This window comes from Capsicum annuum, unplaced genomic scaffold (assembly GCF_002878395.1).
Source record: "Capsicum annuum cultivar UCD-10X-F1 unplaced genomic scaffold, UCD10Xv1.1 ctg76895, whole genome shotgun sequence".
NCBI classification, from domain to species: domain Eukaryota; kingdom Viridiplantae; phylum Streptophyta; class Magnoliopsida; order Solanales; family Solanaceae; genus Capsicum; species Capsicum annuum.
Window position 1 is genome coordinate 1 of NW_025887239.1, and position 11921 is coordinate 11921.

An 11921-nucleotide genomic window follows, 5' to 3' on the forward strand; every position below is an offset into this window, starting at 1 on the left:
ATTTCATCCTCTCATGATTATGATGATTTTCTTCGAGCTATGTGAGTCTTTCATACATCCTGCATATTTCTTATAAATATTTATGATGATGATGTTTATTCAAATGTATACACCCCCATATACTCGATTCCTTTCCATGGTACTGACCCACATCTTCGGATGTAGACTGCATTTTCTCATAATATAGGTTCAGGTGCTCAGTTCCAGGTTTGACAGTGATTCTTCGAGCATACTGTTCTACATCCTCTGTTGTGGTGAGTCCTCATGTTCTGAGGACGTGATGTCTGATGTTGGTTTCACGGAATTATTTACATTTGATAAATGAGTATGAGTCAGTTGGGGCATGTCTTAATGGCTCGCTGGTTTTATTGATTTTCTTAGAGGTTTGTCAAACTAGTATAGATGTTGGGAGTTGACTAATAAGTCATATTTCGTTATCTTTCTGAAATTCTTTTATTCTTGGATGATGATTACTCTGTCGATATTTGAGAGTTATTTATGGAAACCCCGTTGATTTGTGTTGAACTGAATGAAAATGGCTCAAAGGGTTAGCTTGGGGCTACTCGTAGCCTCAAGCACCGTGTGACGCTCCGGGACCCATTTTCTTGGGCGTTACACTTTGATTCTAATAGGAGTTGTGCATGTAGCTGATGGCGAGTTCTTTCGATTGACAATTCAGTCCACAAAAGATGATGATTAATTTCACAAAATCATCATATGAAACATCACTTTGGACTGTCATAGCTATCGTCTTTAGCATTTCTCTCTCCTTTCAATGCCATACATATCGATTGTTCTTCTCGATCCACTGGCCATGACAATCCACCCCTATTATTATTGATCCCTCCATTAGTGGTACCTAAATAAAGTCATTTGTTAAAAAAAAGTTGATAGTGATTTTATAATTCTATTGAAACAGGTAAGTAATCAGTCGCATCAGATTACTTACCTATTAGGATTCATGTTACGCTTCTGAATATCTGTTGCAATAGATGAAGCGCCTTTTGGGATTGATGTTACAGTACTAAATCACCTTTGAAGATGATTCCAATAGATAACTAACATGTTGATAATTAACCTATTGCGACAAATGACTCACCTTTTGCAACAGGTTAGCAATCTGTTGTACCAGATATTTACCCAGTTGCAACAGATAACACTTCTGTTGGAATCATGTTCAGCATCTGTTGCAATAGGTTACTAATCTGTTGAAATAGATATTTATCATTTCGCACCAGATAACTAATCTGTTGCAACAGATGATTCATAAGTTGCAACAGATGACCCATCTGTTTAAACATAAATCCAACATATCAGTTTTTCGTTGAAATAGATGTCTTATCTATAGCAACATATGATTTATCTGTTTAAACAGATGGATCTTATGTTGGATTCATGATCAAGTTCTATCCATTATTGGAAAAACACCACAATGGCAGTTACCTAGATAAAAAATTCAACTAAAAATCATAATTTGACTTACCAGGGTCTCCTATGAAGTAATGCCAAAGTGGAAAGTGATGTTTGAAACAAAATTTGACCTAAGAAATTGGTTAAATAGCAATAATAGCGGTAACAACAGAAACAACAACAACAACAAATGGTCAACAAGAAGAAGATGAAGATAATAATGAAGTAAAAGATACTGATAATGAAGCAGAAGATGATGAATAAAGCAGCAGCAACAATGAACAACAAAAATTGCTAAGAGAAAGAAAGCAATAATGGACGAAAAGAGAGAGAAAGGTGCCTTTTTTCCCTCTGTTTCCCGTTATATAGGTAAATATTTGGATCAAAGTGTAAAATTAAAAACTTGTGGGTTATTTCCAAACTTTTTCAAATTTCTTAATCCATAATAAAGTAATTGTCACCCCCACTCAATAATTAAGACTTGTGTCACCTACACTTTATTTTTTAAAAAAAATTATCACCTACAGCTAAAAGCCCCATCTATCTATCTCTCTGTATTGGATGTTGTCACCAATCACCCTCTAACCACTGATAAAAGATAGATCTGGAGCTTTAATTCTTAAGTTGTCACTCTCCTGGACTTTCTCCTAATTGAAACCACCTAGGCCTGCATTTCTCACTTCCTTTTTGAGTTCACAAAAGGGTGTGTTCCTTTTAACATGGCACATCAAATTATATACTTATATTTTTTAATCTTGTCTGTTTATTAGATTATCTGATTTTGCTTCCATGGTTTATTTGCTAAGATATATCTTTTGATTTTTATTCTTACCAAGGGTTGAAGTGAGACAACAAAAAGAAGAAGAAGAAGATCAGTATCTGCATACCAATGAAAGATTACGTTATGAGCAATCAGAGCAATCACATTTAAGAGAGATATAAGAACGGTGCTGCGAAGATTTTCAATCATAAGTTTTCAAAAACAGCAACATCTAAGATGGTACCTACCTTAACTGGAGTTGGACAAGATTCCTAAGTCCAATAACTAATATCTGAGTTCTTTATGGCTGGTATAGTGTAGACTCAACATCACAGAATACTATAATAATTATTCAGCGATCAAAGTTTGTAGCAATTCACTCTGTATTTATGATGATTCACCCATAAAGTTATAGTTTTTGATCATGTCTAAATTTTACTCTCCTATAAAAGGGAGTTCGAAAATGGGTCGACATGTTTGCTTGTGTTGTCAGTTTCAGCTGCTTCAATTGTGTTAATTATTATGTCATTTATGTATTAAAAAATTATTAATATTTAATACAAACAAGTAAAATAAATATTTTTGACATGTCTAATTTAGTTGCATCAATCGTAATTTTATTGTATCACCTCTAATTAATTATTATAAGTTATTTAGATATTAAAAAATTAATAATATTTAATAAAAAAGGTAAGATAGACATGAAATGATAAATTAACTTAGGAGTTGTTTGGGTGGTAAACAAGTTATGATGATATTAGTTGTGTTGGGATTAGTTTTACTGGGATTAGTTGTGCTGAGATTAGTAATTCTGGTATTACTTTTTAGTGGCGGATTAGTTTGTGGTACTAAAAATAATATGCATTGCATTCTTTTTAAGAATATCTAGTTTATTTTTAAAAAAAAATACCCTCTCCATATTTATCTTAATTATTTTCCTTCATATTAAATCATACAAAAGAAATTAAAATGTTACTAATTTTTTTCAATTTTATTAGTTTCTTTAGAAATATATGTTAAGAAATTTATGTTAATATTTCTTAAATGTGTATGAAACTTTTAATATTTCAATTTAAATTACTTATTTTGTTCTAAATTCTATAAAATGTTGATAATCTCACATTTTGTTAAAAAAATTCATCATTAAAAAATGAGAAAATGAATTATTCTCATTTTTCATTATTTAGTATCATTAATATTTGGAAAGTCAAATTATATTTTTTTAAAGAATTAAATTTTCAAATATTTTTTAGCTAAATATAAAAAATAATTTTTTATTTAATAATTAAGCATGTATTAAGTTAGAAAGAGAATGTCAACATATTTTAATTACTTGTCCATGATAAATTTGTTAGGAAAAATAAAAATTTGAAATACGATTAATAAACATATCTACAAAATAGAAAAACAATAAACCTTTGGATCAATTTTGGATTTGATTATACAAATAATTTTTATGATGTCACTATTATTCTTTCTTGACTCATCACTTTTGTGGCATTTAATAAGCTCATATAATTGTTCAAATTTATCTTGTCTGTGGCAGTGGATCTGAGTGCCTCGATAGGAAGGAAAATAACTCCAGAGCTCATTGCCGATTTGGAGCAACAAATTACCGAGCTAAGGCTTATGGTGATGCAAAGTAAAGAACCTTCTCAGACTCCTCCAAACATAACTCTGCCTCCTGATGCTCGACAAAGGGGACCTATGCTTCCAACGTCAGAAGGAGTTGATCAGGAAGGTCATTTTGCTCATGTTTCAAAGACTGCCCCTTTTGGCTACACATTTTTTTCATCCAAAAAGGTTCATAACATATCATTGCCACTAGTATACATTTATATTGTCGCCCCACCGGTAACACAAACTCCAGAATTATACCGCTTAGATATTAATCATTATGTTGAAACAGAGAATGATCCAAGAACGTATGCTGATGAGAAGGTGAACAGAAAGTCAAGGTCTTGAAAGACGCAATGAGAATCCTTCGTAGGCTCGGGAACAGTCAAAGTGTCAAGTATAAAGAGTTGTGTGCATTTTTGGAGATCGAGTTTCCTCCTGGTTATAAGATCCCAAAGTTTGAAAAGTTTGATGTGTCCGAAAATCCTTTCTTTTACTTGAAAACTTATTGTGAAAAGTTGATTAGTGTGGGCAAGAATGATGCAATACGGGTCAATCTCTTTAGCCAAAGCTTGAGTGGAAAGGCTCTAGAATGGTATGCCAAGCAAGATGTGACTAAGTGGCGCACTTAGGATGACCTGACAAACGCTTTTGTGGATCACTACAAGTTTTATGTCGATATCATTCCTGATAGGATCTCTATCACAAAGTTAAGATAGAGATCAAATAAGAGTTCTCATGAATAAGCCATACGCTAGAGGAAAGAAGCAACTAGGACATCCCCCTATGGAAGAAGCTGAAATGATCAGTTACTTTATCCATGTGCTAAATCTAGAATATTTTGATCGCATGGTAACGATGGCTATAAAAACATTTATTGAAATTGTCAAAATTGGAGAAATGATTGAGGATGGACTCAATACAGGAAGGATAATAAATTTGACAGAACTTCAATCCACTCATAAGGGCTTCTGGACTGGCTCGTTTGGAAATGAAAAGAAAAAATAGAAGAAAGTAATGGGAATGATGACTCAAGAGAAATCTTCCAACTACAAGCAACCTTCTCGATACCAACCCAATTCTCGATGTGCTCATTATCCAGTCTTCACTGCACAACCGACATATCATGCTCAACCTCCAACACAAAACTATTAAAATAATGCTTCTCGTGCCAATCATGGAAGGAAGCCTCCTAGAATTTTCACGTCGTTTGCAGAATCTCTCACCCAGATTTTTGAAAGATTGAAAGAAGCAAAACTACTTCATCCAGTAGAAGCAAAGCTTGTGAAGACTTCTGCTAATTGGTATGATCCAAACAAGCAATGTGTTTACCACTCTGGAGCTGTGGGGCATGATACCGAGAAATGTATCACTCTCAAGCACAAAATTCAGGATTTGATTAACAATAAGGTGATAACGCTTGAAGAAGCTTCAGCTAATGTTAACAATAATCCATTGCCCATTCAGAAGAAGTAGTCATTGACACCATCAAGAAAAAGACGTACTTTTGGAGTCCTTCTATCCTGCGTTTGAAAGTTATTATTTTCTTTTTTGGTAATTGTACTTTCTCATTTCATTTCTCTGTAATTACATTCTGTTGCTTTGTTTTTTTTGTAATCACACTTTATGATTTGATTTCCTTGTAATCGCACCATTTTAGCCAAGGAACTACGTTCGACCCGATTTACCTTGTGGAATACATAGGCAGCATGTATTGGCTTTGGTCACATTATCAAAAAAATATCAAATATCCATTAGATGGATAAACTACATTTGACCTGAATTCCCAAGAATGGGATACGTAGGCGGCCTGTGTCGGCTTAGGTCAATCCCATAGAAGATTTATCTTCTCATTTTATGTTGGAACTACCTTTCCTACCTCAATGGAGTGCGTAGACGCTACAATGGCTTAGTCATATTTCTGTAAAGGTTTCATAGAAACTATGTCAAATTTTTTAGAAGATCTAAAAGAAAATCATCAGAAGGATCCTTCCCCAAGTTGAGTGAAGATGACATTAAAGCATGTAACTGGGGCAAATTTTTTTGAGGAGATCTAAAAAATTGACTTTGGCTACAAAGCTGAAAATCAGACGTTGTTATGATCGAGGCATAACTTTTGAAGTTCTCCATACTTAAAGTACTCTACATCAGAAACAACTCAAGTACCTTGTATTTTGGACTGAGGCAGAATTTTTGAGAAGATCTAAAAAATTTCATACTCATAAATGTCACAAGTTATATGAAATTTTGGGAGTTTCATGTTATACACCGGGGCAGATTTTTTGAGAAAGATCCTAAAAAATTCCATAAAATTCATACTTCAAGATCAGAAAAATTTGTAAATCAATAATTGACAAGGTGCATCAGGAGAGCAAGACAATACCAACACAGCCAGTCTCTCAAAACTAAGAATTTTTTTGGATGAAGAAACAATGAAGTGACAGTTGACAACGTTAAGCATGTCACCGGGCATTATAGATCCACTATGGTCTTGCTATAATAATTCAAACAACTTCTCTCCTTCGTTTTCCTCTTGATTTATGTGTCAATTACTTTTTCATGATATCTAACACTTTCTCTAATTTTATAGAAAAATGATTGAACATAATGATGAAGATGTGGAGATATTATCTAGACTACTATCTCTAAATTATCATGAGTCAAACAACTTCTTTTGTTTTAAAATTTTTTATTTTGTTACACTTCTGACTTAGTTATAAAAATTATTGTGTTATTAATGAGTGTTGTTTAAGTTATATAGGTGACGTTATGCAGGATCACCTCCAAAAAATAATGCAAAGTATCTTCTCAAATTTGAGGATCCAATCCAGAATCTCAAGATATGCGCAAGTCCTTTAAAGGACTCCTGATTCAAAGAATGAAGTTTAATAAATCAACTTCTATATTTTCTTATCTTATTTGGGTCGTCTACCTTTTCAAAAGGACATATATTATTATAAATTTTGATTTTTCATCTCTTAAGAGGAAGCATTGGGCTATCACTTTATTTGAGACATCTTATTATGTTATGGACCGTCACCTCCTCCAAAGTGATATATTATTATGTTATGGACCGTCACCTTCTTCAAAGTGACATTTTATTATTATGGACCGTCATCTCCTTCAGAGTGACATCTTATCATATTATGGATCGTCACCTCTTTCAGAGTGACATATTATTATGTTATGGACTGTCACCTCCTTCAGAGTGCCATATTATTATATTATAAATAGCCATCTCCTTCAGAGTGACGTATGATTATGTTATGGACCGTCAGCTCCTTCAGAGTGACATCTTATTACATTATGGACCATCACCTCTTTCGACGTCATATGTTATGAAGGTATGCGTGATTACCCTTATATTGCATTTGCTACTAATAAGTTTAGTATAGGTGATTATGAGATACGTTGGACCGTCACTTCGTTCAAAATGGCATATCATATTCAAAATGGGTCATCCGCTCTTCAATGAGATAGGTTGGACCATCACTCCATTCAAAGTGACATGTTATATTCAAGTGGGTCGTCCGCCTTTCAATGAGATACGTTGAACGGTCACTCTATTCAAAGTGGTATATTATATTATAAATGGGCCATCCGCCCTTCAATGAGACATGTTAGACTGTCACTCCATTCAAAGTGGCATATTATATTCAAAATGGGTCTCCGTCCTTGAATGAGACACACTGGACCGTCACTCCGTTCAAAGTGGCATGCTATATTCAAAATGGGTCATCCACCCTTCAATGAGACACGTTGGACCGTCAATCCGTTTAAAGTGGTATGTTTTATTCAAAGTAGGTCGTCCGCCTTTCAATGAGACATGTTGGACGTCAGTCCGTTCAAAATAACATGTTATATTATAAATGGGTCGTCCGCCCTTCAATAAGACATGTTGGATCATCACTTCATTCAAAGTGACATGACTATATTCAAGATAAGTTATTTGTTTTTTACCGATGCATGTTGGGCTATCACCCCGTTCAAAGTGAAATAATATTTTCAGAATAGGTTCGACTATCTCGGCATAGCATGGTCGAACAGATTTGCGCCAGTTTATATTTATGTAATGCTACATTTACAACTAACCATTTTTTTGAGTTGTTGTAGAGAGCATCCAAAAGGATGAAATTCTCAAATGAAAACCACAAGTGTGTACAACTCCAAAAAGAATGCAGAACAACGTGAAACTTTTCTTAGCAGCAAACTGGGACATAGTCTAAAGAGGGATTCAAACTCTTTGGACGCGAGCCAAAGCATGACTTTCACCACCATCAAACCATACCCCTATTAGAAGGCATGCGGGTATTTCAGGATATTTGTAGTTTCAGTTTTACCTCTGTGGCAAATTCTAAACCGCACCAGAGATAGTCTTCTTTTTCTTTGAAAATCAAGTGACAACACACCTAGAGCTTTTGAAATTATGTCTATGTAACTCTTAGTTACGGGTGTAAGGGGCCCCACATTCATGATTGAGATAAATGCAAGCCTTTTTTCCATAACTCGATATATTTGTCACTCATTCCTAAGCCAAAGATTATCTAACATAAAAGACTATCTTTTATACCTATTGAGTCAAACTACAAGTAGTTTGATTCCTTGAGTCTCGGGGATATGTAGGCTGAGCTCTATGTTAAAAACTCAATTGCATTCCAATCTTTTCCGAATCCTCTAATTCCACAGCTTTTCGATTTCACCAAAATTTAAAACTCAGAATAGCCTGTGAATTCTTTGAAAATCGTTCTTTAGAAATCAAACTTTATGAACTACAAGTGGCCTGAATTCTCATACAACCTGAGTTATGTAGGAAACCAAATACCAAGGTCCGAACATGTATTGGGCTATTGTCGGAGCATGGGAAGTCCAATGGACTTGTACAAAATACTAATGGATTCAGAAGAGTCCCAATTTTTCTGACCACAGGCGCATGTATTTTCTAAATGGGTCTTGGACTACGTATTTTAATCAAATCAGTAGTCAACTTTGGAGGGGCGGCTGAAACGCGTAGTCAAGCTTAGAGGTTGGAAAGTATTTGTCAAATTTGGTGGATACACGGGAATATTGAGTAATATATATATATATATACCTATGCCTAGACATAATGAAAAATATACAAGAAATACAAATATACATAAATCTCTCTTTTAGGCTTCTTAACATTCTTATAAACATCTTCCATTTGAAGATTGATTATGGGTATGATTTATTACTTATTCTTGATTATGAATTCAATACATATTGTTGATTTTTGTATCATGAGTAGCTAATTTTCTTTACTTGAGTTATGGAAACCTTGATGTGAATACTAATTTGGGTTGTGAATCTAATTTATGTCTATGAGAAATTGGTGTTGTATAAACCTTTTTTTAACTTTAATGACCATTCTTAGCTACAACTTAGAAGAGCCAGCACTAGAACATCACTTGTCCGAGAGGAAAGTGTTTGTTAGGTTACTTCAATGAAACATCACTTGTCCTAGAGGAAAGTGCCTGTTGAGTAATGTAACGATCTCTCTTAGTCGCAAACTTGAAAGGTGAGCCCAAGAACATTACTTGTCAGAGAGGAAAGTGTATGTTGGAAAAGAAAGAGTTTACATGGACTTGAAAGACTTTAAATCTTGAGATTAATGGCAAATGCCTTAGCCGGATTAGCCTATATGAGAAAATAGTTGAATAACAAATACATTCTTTAAGTTCAAGAGAATTAAAGGATGAACTACCCACTTAGGTTGAGAAACGAATGGGTAAATAATAGGATTCAATTACTCTTGCAATTGAAGTTGTCAATTGGAACTCCAAAGTGGTTCACAACCCTAGTTGTTCAAGCATCTTGGTAACCATAACTCTAGTTTCCCATAACATTGTTCAATTGAAGTGTTTATTAACTTTTATTCAACCATTAAGACCCCCCATTTTGCCTTTTCATATCATTTGTTTAAATTCAACTTGTAGCTATAGTTTCAAAGTAGTTTAATTGCCACTAACATTGTTCCTTGTGGATTCGACCTCGACTCTAAAGTTGGGTAATTATATTGACGACGATCGTGTTGCACTAAATTGACGTTTAAGTTGAGCGTTATCAGTTACTTGCATACACCCCTAACCAAAGGGAGGAGCAGTTGATGACACCTAATTTTTGCCCTCCACATTTTAAATTAGTTTTTGAATTTCTCAATTTTAAATAGTTTTAAAATATTTATTTTGAAATAAATTTTAAACCTTACCCTTTGAATTTAGGTAAAATTAATATAGCTAGTGTTTAATTATACTTGATTATATAATCAGTTAAAGAAAGTGCTTTAAAATTTATTCAGAGTGAAAAATCTGATTAAAGTACAAATATTTTACTTTTCCCAAGATCAATTGAAAATAAGAAATTGATGACATGATTAGTTTCTTAAAAAAAAAAAAATTGTGTTTCATTAAATATTTATTTTTAAAATTATTTGAGAAATTCATTAAATTAATTATGAATTAATCTCGTCTCAACTTTATTCAAATTTATTAAGTTGTGGCCATTTTATCAAGATAAAATAGCTATGATTTTGATAAGACTTATTCTTGTTACTAATTGTGTTTTTATTAGTAAGCCCAAAGATCCCCTTTTCTTTAACCCAACAACCCCTTTTCTTTTTCCAAAATAATTGGGCCAGCCTGCCCAATACCCGCCAGCCCATTACATAACTCCACATCTCCCTTGTCAATACCCTTACACCAACCATCCACCAAACCCAAAAAACTGACCCGGCCCACACCCTTTTAATACTCTCTTCTCCAATACAGCTGACAACAACATTTAATATCAACAAAACCAAATGAGCAACTCCCTTTCCCCTTTCTTTTCCCATCAATATCAACAATTTCAACAAAAACAGCAACCAACCACGACTTTCAAACATCACAACGTACAAAACCAATCAACAATAGTTGCAACAACAGCTCAACAACAATAATCAAATCATACCAATTTTATTCCAAAATTTATAATTTCAAAATCCTTTCCGAAAATCCAAAAATACCCTTCTCTGTTCCCCTCAAAATCAGTCCATAAATACCTAAGAACAAGAGTGAAGGAGGGAGGGATCTCTTTGGAGAATTCTTAAGGAAAAAAAAGAAACTTTTTAGAGAGGATTTTCAGGTAAAAATTGGGAATTATGGAGGTGCATGCTTCTAATCCCACATAATTGAAAATTCTTGAAGAACACATCCAAAAAAACTCGATTCCGGCGAACCAAAAATTTAAGCATCGGTGAAGGCTTCGTCGTAATAGGCTCTTCCGTCCTGGTTCCTGCCCCGGAAGAGGTAAATAACTCAGTTTATTTTTTTACACTTTTTCCTCTGCTCGGAGTGCGAATGAGGTATTATAAACTTTGGTTGAATATTCTACTCTTCCTGTTATTGTGGGATTTGTATAATTTGTGTCTACCTTAATAATGAATTATTAAATTAATAAATAAAAGCTAATAATCGTGTGTTATTCATTTTTGGAAAAACGGATTCATGAAAGGAGTTGAGAGAAAAAAGAATTGCAGAACATGTGGTCACATGGGTACATGATTTTGTTAACTTTTTTTTTTAATCTTTTCCTTACTTCTTGTTTAGGAAAGAAATTATTATTGTCTAAATTTAATCATGTATCATTCTAATTATTATTTAAAAAAAAAAGGAATAATTTTTCTGATTGTAAGTTGGATTTTACAGTATTTATTTATTTAAGGTAAAATTTTTCTAGTAGTATATTCTCGACTTATTTTTAATTGTCACTTAATTTATTTATCTATTTATTGTCTCCTTTTATATGTTGTTTCAAGTTACTAGAATACTAATCCCTTTTACTTGCTCCATATAAATTGATTCTAGAGTTGGTAGTAAATATGTTTGAATAACAAATTTTTTTGCGTTGCTTTCTTGACTTGTTATATTAGTACTATTTGAATAAATTCTAATCTTTATATTTTTTTTTGGATGCATGCGACACCGGCTTGAGTCCAACTGGACTCCATCGCCCTTGCATTTCCTCAAGACCAAAGTCCCAAAAATGGACTAAGAAACAAGTATACAAGCTGGCACATGCTGATATACAGCGTGTATACATGAAGAACAGTAGATGCTCACTATCCTATGGTGTATGA

General features: G+C 33.5%; 1 long non-coding RNA gene across 1 annotated transcript; it reads left to right on the forward strand.

Annotated features, from left to right (window-relative positions):
• The first annotated feature begins 10596 nt into the window (after window positions 1–10596).
• On the forward strand, window positions 10597–11921 carry LOC124894689. Its single transcript, XR_007051303.1, has 2 exons — window positions 10597–11091; window positions 11813–11921. It is a non-coding gene; the product is annotated as an uncharacterized LOC124894689 (long non-coding RNA).